The following is a 13,363-nucleotide window of genomic DNA, read 5'->3' as shown; positions in this document are numbered from 1 at the left end:
TTCCTTCCTTCCTTCCTTCCTTCTTTCTTTCTTTCTTTTCTTTTAAATGTAAACTCTTTTGGACTTTGTTCAAGCAAAATATATTTTCAAAACAGAAGCACTGACCATACATGGTTATGAACCTGAATGACATGCGATGTGTACATAGTGATTAAGAAAAGTGTGGACAGCCTGCAGAATAGGAAAGGTTGAAGGGATTCTCTTTAGCCCCGTTTTGAACAACAGTTGATGGTTAGATATCTATGAAGACATTTCAAGAAGACAAGGTGAGATTTCAGTTTGAATAGGAGGAGACAAGTTTGGAATAACTAACTAGATCTGACAGTTGGCAACATAGGGATGATAGCTGAATCTGTGTTTGACAATGAGATTACACCAAAATAAGATTTGGTTGGAAGGGGGAGAAGACAGCAAAATATAGCTCCACTAAATACCTTCAGAAAGTTGGAGATGTGATGTCAGGATGAAGGAGAAGTTAAGAAATTATTACAGATGCAACAGAAGAACCATGAAAGGACAGGGTCAGGGAAATCAAGAAGGACAAGATGTCAAAAACTAGAATTCAGTCAACAATTCTGAATGGTGAAATGTAAAGGAGGATGAAATTGGAATTGTAGTTTTCGGCTTTAACACAGAAGTAGTCTATACTGTATATAGATTAGACTAACTTTTAGGTATTCAGCTATTGTAGTTTGCGTTTAAGTATGTAAAGCAATTAATCATTATAGATATATAATGCCACACACACAGAGAGATGGTCACACATCCTTGTCTCTATGCATGTATGCATGCACACCAATTTGATGGCTAACCAGTGATTTAATACAGCAGCACAGTAACTATTACTTAAACTCAGACATAAGGTAGTAAAGGAAGTAAAAGAGAAGAGATTCTTCAGAAATAGAAACATATTCAACTGAGTATTTTAGAGCATAACAATGTAACAGATTATAATCTTGGCAAAGGAATATAATTAACCTGAATGCCAGGACCTCTCAGTAAGAGAAAATTAATTATGCAAACTTGAGCAACATATGCTTTCCCAAGAAACAATGCAGGTTGCCTTTAACCAAATGTTTTTCAGAAAATGTTACGGCTTATTTCAATAAACTACTGGATTTACTATTTTTTTTTCCATTTTCCACTTTTTAACATGATTCATAAGCTATTAATATTTCATTTATCAGAGGTAAATATTCAATCTGATTATGTCACTTGGCACAAAGAACTAAAATTTAAACTAGCATTGACAAGAAGTTTCAAAACCGCAAAACAGTCCTCCCCTCAGATTAAATCCAAGGATTCTAAAGTCCTTTAAGAGCTTTATAGATGATCATGAAGTGTGTAATATGGAACACAAAGGTGGGAAAATTCTTGTCTTTGCTGGTCATCTTAAACCATCCTTAGGTTTCTTTCCAACAGTTTTTGTGTATCTTGTAGATCACTGAGTTCATGCAAAAACATCAGTCTCTTAAAGGTTCTACAAACCACATGATTTTGCCAGTTACTTTGCTGATTCTGTAAAACATTTAATGCTAGAAGGGCAATATTTCACTAATGTCCATACCAGAATCTCGTGAGATCCAATGGAGAGAAAAAGGCACTTTCAGAGAAGGATTAATCCCACACAGTTTAGGGTAGGATCTCAGGCCATGTAGAGTTGTCTGTTCCTTTCTCCTAATAACAGAAAGTCGAGTCAACTAGCCTAGGCTGCGCTGGCTCTTTACTACTGCACACCTAAAGTCAGGTGAGATTACACTGCTACTGTACGCATCCCTTACATTGTTCACACCAGGCAATACAATCAAATATATTCTAATTATGAATATAAGTGTCATTTTTTTTTAATTTTTTATAAACTTTGGAGCTCATGATACCTGTGGCAGAGAATTATGCTATGGGCTATTTATAAGTTGTACTAAAAAAGAACTGGAAACAATTCACAATTACTTGCTTCCACTTGGACTGGGCAACCCATTGCTTTTGCATTAGTAAGAGAAGCAGCTGGTTTGCAGTGTGTGTTTCTGTATCAGGTTGCTTGGCTCTACCGTATCTACTTGTATACGTTTTCTCTGTGAATGAATCTAAACCTTAGCTATCTCTCAACTGGAATTACGTGTGTAATAGCTTGATTAATTGTGTCTCTGGAATATCTGTGAGAATATTTATACACATCGCATCTTTTTTAGACTGGGAGGGTGAGAACTGAGTCCAATATTACAGAAGAAACTGTACATTAAAAAAATCATCATATTTAATGTAATGTTTGTGGCAAATTTTAAATTTAATACAATTTGGCTGACTACTGCAAACTCAGGGAAGGTATTATTTCCTTGGACATACACTCAGATCTTTTGCTTGAATTTCTATACTGAATTTCTTGTGGTATGTAACTCCTTGTTCATATAATTTATTTTTTTTTATTCTACTGCTTGCTTACTGTGAGACAGTTTTTAGTTGGAAACAGAGTACATTTTAAAACATTCAAATAGCTTTGTAGATATATTGGAAGCCACTATTCTGGGGTGCTGGGGATGCATGTTCTTTCAGAAGGATAGGTTTCTTAATTCTGATCATATCATCCTAATCTAAGTGATGTGCAATTTTATTTTAACTGTTTCTCATTACTGACATATACGGATCTCTGCCTTGACAGTTCCAGAACTACCCTTCACACCTTTCAGAGGATAAGTACTCTCTACTTTAGTATACATACTGATTTTAATCAGATTGCACATTCTTGTTGGTAGTTCAGAAATTTAATTCTTAAATCCCCTTAGAATTTATTAATTTACTTTCCAGTCTTAGGAGCAGTTTTTATTTGATTTGTGAATGTTACAGCACATCTTTAATTTTTGCATTTGACAAAACCTCCTCCATATTACCTAACAGGACAAAATTTGGTATATCTATTTTCCCAAAATTCTGTGTGGAAATGCCAATGCAAATAAGTAATTTACCTTCATTTCAGTGTCTCTGTATTCTCATTAGCTTTCTTACTTTTCCACCAAATAGCCCACTGGACTTACAAAATCTCTTGCAGGCTTGCTGCTTCTTAATACTTGAGAAAATCTTGTTTTCATGTCAGGCTATCTGCTCCTCAAATCCTCTGTCATCCTTCTAATCTCCACTGTGTATCTTAGCCACTGTATTTTATCCTTATTGACTTCACAAGTTAAAATTCTACCTTCAGAAAAATACATGTTTGACTATGCTAACTTCTTGAACCTTTCTGTAGCCCTATCACTTATTTTTGCTTGTCAGCTTCATTTTTTTGCTTAGGATTATGCATGCCTCCTGTTACACTGTTATGGTTGCTCAAGTAGCCTCCATGCTGAGTCTAAGGATTTTAATTTCCTCACTTGTGACTTTAGGGTCTTTTTAACTAGCTTCCTCATTTTTTGTACAATCTGTCCCCTGAGGATGTTGAAGTTAATTATATTGTGGTCACTATTACTTAGTGGTTCAACTTTACTTACTTTATAAACCAACTCCTGTGAATTACTTAAGAGAGGCTTTTCTTGACTTAGTTCTTTATAGCTCTAAGATTAAAACAACTAACATATGTATCAAAACATTTTTTTAACATCCTAGCAAAACTAACTGGAATGTCTAGAAAAAGGCATGTACTTACAGGGGAATTAATAACAAGGAGCAAGAGCATTACACTAACACTGGTGAAATGCCACCTAGTCTTTATTAACCATAAGACTAGAACAAATCAAATCAATTAATGATGGCTCCATTTAGAGGCAGAAGTATAGGACCATACTGATATCCTCACCATATAATTTTAAATAATACCACAAAAGAGTCAGAAATAGATTCAAAAGAGCAGATTAGATTTCCAGTAGGACGTTATCTCCATTTTAAAGAAAGGGAACATACTTGCTGGCTTGCAATACTGTCTGCTGCAGTTTACTATTTAAAGTTCCTCCATTAAATATGGAAGAGGCTGATATTTCCTAGCTCATGGTATTACCTCATTACATCTTGATGTTGTATAGTTGCAGTAATTACATAAATAAAATTGACTTTTTATGAAGTATAAAATAAGTGATGATGTTTAGAGAAGTGCACTTTGTTTTGTGTTTTGTTGTGTTTTTTTTTCCTCACAATATCGAATGGAATCATTAGCATCAGAGAACTAATCAAAGTAAAATCTAGAAATAAACTAGCACTCTTATTTTTCTTAAATAATACCTACAGTTTGGGAAGAAGGTTCTCCTGTACTGTGAACCTGCAGTCTGTCATGAATAATGCTACGTGCTTTAAAAAATTAAGAAAACAACAGACACTAATCAATCACAATAAGCAGACAATCCCCAGGTTAGCCAGGAACCCCTAAACTCTTTAATAAAATGAGTAGACTTCGTCCCCAACCAGGTATCAGACATGAGGCACATCTTACTTGAACTTCTCAGACAAAAGGGGAGTACAAACAAGAGTGGACAGATCTGGAACTTACCCTTGTGTCAATCAGGGGTAACATTACTAATGTCTTCTGAATATCAGTGCAGGAAAATCAGTAAAAGAAATGTGTGGGCCATCAACTCCATTTCATATATGCAAGTTCCAAACAGCAACTGGCTGTCTGGTACTAGTTGTTGCCAGAAAGGTTAGTTAGAATGTCATGCTTCAGCAATCATACAGAATTACACTAATATAAAATGAGTATAAATTACATAATACTCAGGCCCATACCATTTAATCAGTGTTACACTGTTGGAGATTGTAGCAATTCGAATATTTGATCAATTTTCCACATAGCAATATGAATTAAATCTTGAGTTTAACATTATGTAGTTCAGTTTTGATATAAACACATACTTTCCCATTGTTAAAACAACCAGCTTGCATCCCAGAAGTGCTATTTGATGTTTTCCTGATAACAATTTAAAAATAACAGCTTATGACAACATGTTGACTGATGACATCTTAATAAGTAGTGGGCCATCAATAGTTATCATGTTACCCCATACTATGGCAGAAAGGATAAACAGGTTTCCCCTTAGAAGGGCAGTGAAGCTGACACTGCTAGTGGTCTTCCCGTTCATGGTGATTGTAGTGATTATATTTGAAGCCTGGCTCAAAACATGTTTGATTTTTATAGAAAAAGTTGTGGTAATTGCTACTGAAAACTCAAGATGGACAAATCTGAAAAAAAATTAGGATCCCATCAACTGTGTGAGAGGGGAAGAAACTGAGGAAAATCATAGAGATTACACCGATACTTCATACCGAAATTTTATTATTTTTATTTCTAGAATGAGTGCAACAAAATATAAAATCATATTTTAAATAATAAACATTACCAAGTTAGAAACACTGTATTTTATAAATTCCTTCATTCCCTTGTTCATTCGTTCATTCGTCTGATCATTCACTCCTTCTGTTCTTCCTTCTTTTTTTATCTCTTCCTTTTTCCTTGTCTTTCTTTCATGCTATTTGAGTTCACCAACTTAAGCTGGGCAGTCTACTGTACAAGAGTTTAGTATCATATGAAGTAAGTACTTCCCTCTGCTCCAACAACTTATGTCTTGCTGTTCTGGATTTCTCCTAAGTATCCTTAGTATCCTTGTTCTTCCAGGCTCATTAGTAACTGAGAGGGACTTGAATGTAGCAGTCTGATTTACATCAGTGATCTTATTCCTTTCAGCACAGGAGGGTTATCTTTTCTGCGACAAAGGCTATCGCAGATATGAATAACTATTTTCATACTGGGCTTTTTTTTTTGTCTAGCTGGAATCACACTATCATAGATTTTGCCTCATAAATCTGACTTTGCTTTATAGAGCAATAATGGTACAGTCAGCACTCTGCCATCACAGCAAGGTGAATAGAGAAGAGTAACTTAGGTCAGTTCCTTCTTTATTATTGGCAGATGAAATAGTGTCTTCAACAGCTTCAGAGCAAGAACCAGCCAGGCAGTGTGTTTTCACTATGAAGGTAGTGCCATTCTGAGAAGCCATAGCAAGAGTTTTTTTGCTAGATGCAAGGAGGGACATGTGAGCCACAGAGTAAAGCAAACCACTAAGTAGGTAACCTACTGTTATTTTAAAGCTGCTTGGGTGAAAATTTGGAGATTGAAATATGTATGAGACATTATCAGGTAACAAAAATACAGGAGTTCTGTCAACTCTGGTAGACTGCAGGAAGAGGAGGAAAAATACTGCAAAGCCAATTTCATCCAGTTGGAACTGTATTAAAAAAAGTCAGGGCCAATGCTGCAGAACCTCAAATGTCCCTTGGAAAAGACAGGCATTTAGTGTTTTTCGGAAGATTTGATTGTTTCTACTGTTTGACACGAGATTATGTGTTATCTTCACAGAAATGCATATTTGATATGGGAATTTTATAACTACTTGTTAGTCTTTGTGAAAGAGCAACTTTAAAAGGGTTTCCCCACCCAGAGGACACTGTTCTCACGCCCCCTGTGAACACCAGAATGGGGTGGCACTGGACAGCCAATAGCAGCAGGGCTGAGCCTGGAACCCTGCACTCATTGGCTCCCCTGCTGCCACCTGACCAATGGGAGCAAAGCTGCCTGCTGCGACAGGAAGAAGGCCCAACCTGCACAAGACCAGGCCTTTCCTCTATTGGAAATTCTGGGTTGATTTGTCTTATGTATTTAATCCATAGAATCATGCTTTTTGTGTAATACTTAATAAAATTATTGTTATTTGTTATAGCTTTTCTCACCTCCTTCTCTAACTTTTTCCTTTAGTTCCTTTCCTGATTATTTTTGGTAACATACACTCGTGAAGTTCATGGTCCAGGTAGATGTGTGGGTGTTTTAGTCGCTCAGTTTCGCAATTCATATAGAAAGCTCTAGAGAGCCCTTCTGACTTTAAACTTAGAAGATTTGAATCATCTTCACCAAATTAAAGTTGATCTGTGAAGAATATGGCATAGAGAAGATTCTGGCACCTGAAAATCACATGTGATTTACGGAAAAAACATGGTACGAAACTATGATTCCGTTAAAGCTACTTGCAGATTGTTTCCAAGGACATGTCGAAGCAGTCATTAATTGTTACCAATATTCATATTTATGTTTTCAGGTATTGATAGTAATCACTTTTTCATCTGTTCTTTTCCAGCAGTCTAAGTTGAATAATGATGGACATTGATACTCAGAGACATGTAAACTATGTAGGAAAAATGTGTGTTGCTAAAAATAGTGATGTATTTCTGCTAAAATGGAGCGTAAGAAACATTTGCAGATATAGTATAATAATTGCCTGTAAGAAAAGAACTTGACAACCTATAGAAAGCTTAAAAACTTGAGAGTGTAAACTTTGAAAATGTCAGATAAATTATCGATAAAGAAAATATCTTCCATTTAAAAATACACTTCTGAAAAAGCATTGCCACCTACAGTTCTAATTTAATTTTATTTTCATAGGTAATTGTCTCTTTAGGAAGAAAATTTGAAGTTGTCATGCTGAAGTTGATAGAGAAATATTGGTCTTAAAGACAAAAACTGCTGCTCTTGGCTGGAGAGTGCTCTGAGGTGAAGGTAAAGGTAAAAGCTTAAGAAACTGGAGACCAGTTACGAGTGGTATTCCTCAGGCATCGGTACTGGGACCGGTGCTGTTCAACATCTTTGTTGGTGACATGGTCAGTGGGATTGAGTGCACCCTCAGCAAGTTTGAATATTGGTCTGCAGCTGCTAGAATAAGGTGTCTCATTGTGATCATTCACAGACACAAGTGGCAATTTTTGCAATGCAAAGAATCCAAAAGAATTACACAGCTATGAATTGAAGCACTAAGTGATCACCCACAAAGCGAAAGTTCTTCAGAGAGCTCAGTGCTTGCTGGTTCCTGCAGTTCCTCAGCTTGGCTTCAGGTTGAACCATCCATTTGTTATCTATACTCTACTTTCAAAAGAGATATACAGGCTAATCAGATCCATAATTCTCTGACCTGAGCTCTATCACTACTTTCAGGTATTGAGTGATGCGAGAGGGACTACTGATTTTTTCAGTACTCCAAAATGAAGTCAACAGAGAAGAGGAACTTTTTTTAATAATCACCCCCTGATATGAGTTTGGATATTTGGATTAGTTCCCTCTCAAAAAAGAGAGGAAAAAAGGTAAATTAAAAACAAAGCAAAAAATATATTGGATTTTTGTGTTTCTTTTAAAAGAATAATTAATTTTTAGTAATTTTAACACCATTTTTTATAGTGGCAGACTTGTGAATCTTTAATTCTTTAGGTCAACAACTTAGAGCCAGGTTAAAGACCCCAAACCAAAAAATGTGATCACTATTGTAAGTGATGCAAACAATGGAAATAATTAAAGAGAAAAACAGATTTTCTGACAGAAAAATCACTGCACAGTTAAAGACAAAGAACAGATAGTGCTGGTAAACATTTTGCTAGTTTCCCCATATAATTAAATAACCAATTTTTGTTAATCATAAGAGATTCTGATGGGGGAAAATGTAGTCTGTTGAGAGACAGTAGCACAAGGAAATGTTTGCCATATTTAGATCTCCTTTCACTAAAAAATGAAGAGGTCATTTCAGGTCAATCATCCTGGGCTCTTTTCTTTAGGGGAATGAGTCTCCAGCATGGCTCTTTATATTAAAGGATTTCATGGGCCTGAGTTATAGCTACTGGTATAATCACAGGTTTCAGAAATAAGAATAGTTATTTCTTATTTCTTTGTGAATGGAGAATGAAAAGGTCATTCAGTGTATGGTACTTCAAACACTTAAAAGGAATGGTATTTTACTGCTTACTTAGCTTTTTATGTACTATATAGAAAGTATGCATAATGTTGCCACACTGCTATGCAGAAATGGAAAGAAAGAGTCTTTTATTTTAAGAGAAAACTTGAGATACATCTGCATTTCTTATTTTGACCATAAAATCATAAGGTTTTTGAAATCATGGAAGACATGAAGAAGGTAAATAAGAAACAGCCCTTCCCTGACACTTCCAATACAGTATTTGGTGAGGAGTCAAATGAAATTACTGTGGCAGGCTCAACACAAACAAAAGGAGGTGGTTTTTTTTCACCTGGCATGTGATTAAGCTGTGTAAACTTCATGCCATAGAAGGCAGTGGATTCTAAATTATACATGGATTTAAAAGCAACTAAACAAAATTATGGAAGACTAATCCCCTGAAAGCTATCAGATAGAAGCAGCACCTGTGGCTGAGAAAATACTTTAATTTATTGGAGGCTGGGAGAGGATTCTACATGCTTCCATGTTCTTACACTCTTCCTTAAACATCTGCCAGTGTCAAGTTTTGGAGACAGAATGCTTTTGATTTAACTCACTGGTTATATTCTTATGACTGGGGTTTCACTCCCTCCCCCCCCTTTTTTTTTTGTCAGTTTTTATATTTTCTTCTGTATTTTCCAAAGATCAGTTGCACTCTGTGCAATTATAGATTAGTTTTTCCTAACTTGTAATGGAAAACTAGATGATGCCCATTTACATCCATACAAGTAGGTACATATGCCGATTTAAACATCTCACTTGTTTCAGGGCATAAACTAATGTCTCTGAAAGCTAACCAGCTATCCTAACAATGCCTGACGAATCACAGTTTGGGAGCGTTAAGAACGGGCTTTTTTCTAAAGCAACATATGTGAACACTTCTGGAGGCTGTATACACATATGATGAGCTAATGACCTGATCCATAACTCCTGAGGCATATTGTTTGATAACAACAAGAATTACAAGCTTGAGGTTGATAAAATAACTTGTCCTTCACATCTGAAAAAATATCTTTACTAAGATTTATATCAGTTTATAAACATTGGTAGAGATTTTCCTAATCTTCACCCACTGAGAAATTTGGAAAAACATACATGAACATTATAATTAATATTATTCAGGTAGCAGTATATTCTGTTTCAAGGCAAAACCTTTTAGGTGAAGCTTAACTATTGATCTATAAAGTCAGCATTTTGTTTCTTGCCATTCACATTGGCTGAGAAGTAGCAGAGAGAATTTCCCAAGTAAATTCAGATTACAGCACGCTTCAGAAGAGATGTCACTGACTGAGAAGAAACAGTAACTATGTTTTTATGTACATTTGTTTCTGTGGTTGCATTACATATTAAAATATAAGTTCAGCCACATTCACCCAGATCCATTCCAGAGTGCACAGTGTAAGACCTCTATTTCTATGGTATTGAACTAAGACTTTCTGCTCAATCTGGAAGTATCCTAAGGCTTTCACCAATCTTTTAATTCCTGGATTATTTTTTTCTGCCTGAAGTTTCCCTTCTGTTTCCCTTTTGTTTGCTATTAATGCTTCATCTCTTCTGGGAGGGTGATTCACAGTTAATCAGCTCATCCATTCTGAGACATTCAAAAACATTGTTCTATGGACAGGCCAGCAGGCATGGCTGTAACCCTTGTGTGGTTAAACCCTTCTCTTTCCTTAGGGGCTTCACTGGCTCTGCTGCGCCGTAACTGTTATACAATTGCCACCAAACTATTGGGCCAGCTGCAGACATTAGTACCATCAACAGGACTGCAGAAAATGTAATTTGGGTTACCTAATGAGCAGCTTGTTTACATAAATAGGCCAGGTAAAGTGGAGGGGGGGAAAAAAAGTTCTACAGCTTGGAACACAAATTAATATTAAGCAGATAAAAACTTCCTGCATTTGAACAGGAACATCTACGTTGTGTTTCACATTTTTGTTTTCCCATTGTCTTTTAGCACTTTCACACAGAAAACATAGTTTTCATAATTTGAACAAATATTTAAATATTCAGTCTATTGTTCGTTGAAATTTTGAATGAATTATCCTGTTTTATTAACACCATTTGGAGGGTGAAAGCCATGGTCTGTATCCATGCACTGGATTCTGGAATATACTTGACTTTGCATGCTTGATATATACAAGATAAAGTTAGAGTGTATATACTAATTCCATACTGAGTGTCTGTTTTATCCTTTAACCAGAAGAAATTATGGTCACTCCTCCTCTCCTCACCCGTCTGGTTTCCTGTTTTAGCATTACCAGATTTACAAGCTCACACTTGTTTTATTAAGCAGTCTTTTAAACTACAGTTTACAAAGACTGAATTTGCAGTGTTCGTGTTTCCAGACCCATTAGCGTGTCTTCAGTAGCAATGACAGAACCTTATAATTTCACATACACATTTCTATTTATTAAATTCATCTTTATTAACTGTGAGCTTGAGGTTGGTCATCCTCTTTTTCAAATACACTAACATATTGTTTTTCAGATTGATTATCTCATGCTTATCACACAACCTATGTAACTGTAGTATCTCCTGCTCAGAAGTTTTAGCATACACCTGCACATTACCCAGGTTGAGAAACTGTTGATGAACAGGTACCAACATGGGTTTACTATAATTTCTTCCCCTAGGGGTAGGAAAATACGCTCATTACAAATCAGTCACCTACAAAATAGATGTTTCACTGACACATATTTAAAGGTAATTACCAAACACTAATTTTGCATGCTATTTTTCTTGTCCTTTATTAGTTATCAGCCACTATCAGTTCATTCACCCGCTCAGCTATCCAGTCCTCTCAGTCTAGTTCTTGAAATCCAATTTTTATATCTTGTTTTCTCCACACTGGGGTGAAAGCATACTTTCTAATCATTCATTTACTCTGTGAGAGGATTTAAATTGCTCATTTGAATCACCTAGCATTTTATTCATTAGTATGTCTGGTCTAAAAACTACCAAATGTAAACCAGTCTACATTCGTGCATACTATGCTGTCCCCATTAAAAATTTACTAGATCTGTTCATATTAATAAGTTTACCGAATCTTTAAAAAGCACACTAAGCAGAACAGAGCAAAACTAAAAGTGCGAGTCTCTAGCTCTACCTCTTAAGTTTAATGTCAATCCATTTTCCAAAAAGGGTGATGAAATTTAAGAAACTGTGTTAGCCACTCTTAAAATGTTTTTTTTCCATACTGTTGAGTTATTTTACACTGCACCAGCATTGTGTTTACCAGCTTTCTTATTTTTTTTCCTCATTACTGACTGTGGGGTTTTTTGCTTTTGTAACCAATTTTAACAATATTTCTATAGACTTACCTTCATTTGACAGTTATACATATAACCTTTAGTGTACCGGTTTATTTAAAGGAGAAGAATATCCCTGGTCTGAACACAGTAATTTTGGTTAAAAAGCTACTTTATATCCACATGGGTATTTCTGTGTGAGACAGGGAGCACCGATATAGATCACTATTGCGTAATGCATGTCAGGGAGCAGCAAAGGCCACCCGCACCCCAAAGAAGGCTAGATGGGAGCTGAGGGTGACCGCAACGCAGCTGGGCAATGACCAGGCCCGGCCCCACAGACATGAGCTGGGCGAGCAGAGCAGGGGTGCTGACAGCAACAGGTCCTCACACGACAGTCCAGTGATCATCAGACAAAAAACAAGGTAACGGGCCTAAGGTCAATCCAGGAAATCCAAACAATAATTCAGGATTGGTACTGGGTACGGGTATAGCTACCACAGCTCAATGAATGCCGAGTCCTGAGCTTGCCGGTGGCTCCTGTGGCAGAGGGTGTGGGTGGACGCCTGTGATGGAAGTACCTCAACTCAAGTACCTAAATTAATGCTAGAAACACTCCTTCTCATCTACCCAAACATTTCTTTGACTTACTGTAACTGAATGAATCTTCCAGGATTTTTTGCATAAATGTTTACCGTATTTTGTATTTATTACTTGAATGAGTGTGATTTCTCCTACTCAGCCTCTCTGGGGAGCAAATGGGATATAAAAGTATATATTCTCTCTCTCCCACCTTTGTAGCTGACTAGATTCTTCAGCCAAGCAGTTGGCTTCCTCAGTGATCTGCAGTTCAGAGGTCTTTTTAAGCCAAATTTCTAATTCTTTTATTCCTCACTGCAGATCACCTCCAACTCTAAAAGGTTAGAAACTGTTAAATTACACTAGAAGTTGTGCAAACCTTCCTGATGACATATTTAATAAGATTGTCGGGTACCTGTTTGATCCTGTTTGCCAACTCCAGTACAGCATGTTTCAAAAGCTGTCTTACTGCAATCTCTGAGTCACCGTAAGCTTTGTTTTCAGCAGACTGCGTTTCAACTCTCCTTCACTTCTTTCTGAGAAGTCTCCAGTTCCCTTTATCACCTCACTCGGGCTTGTAACTCTTTCTAGCCATCTTTTATTGCTTTTTCAGCAGCTTTGGTTCCTGTGACCAACAGTGCAAAATGCTCTGTCGTAGCTCTCCGAGAGTACCAGCTCACAGCCCCTCTCTCTGCCGTTTTTGGTTTGTTTTTTTGGTTTTTTTTTTTTTTTTGACTTCTGTAGTCCCTCGGCATCAGACACTTATTTCTGCCCGGGACTGCACTCTGCTCC

Source organism: Vanellus vanellus, assembly GCF_965231255.1.
Source record: "Vanellus vanellus genome assembly, chromosome: 18".
NCBI classification, from domain to species: Eukaryota; Metazoa; Chordata; class Aves; order Charadriiformes; family Charadriidae; genus Vanellus; species Vanellus vanellus.
The sequence above is the reverse complement of the archived record's forward strand: the minus strand, read 5'-3'. Positions refer to the sequence as shown.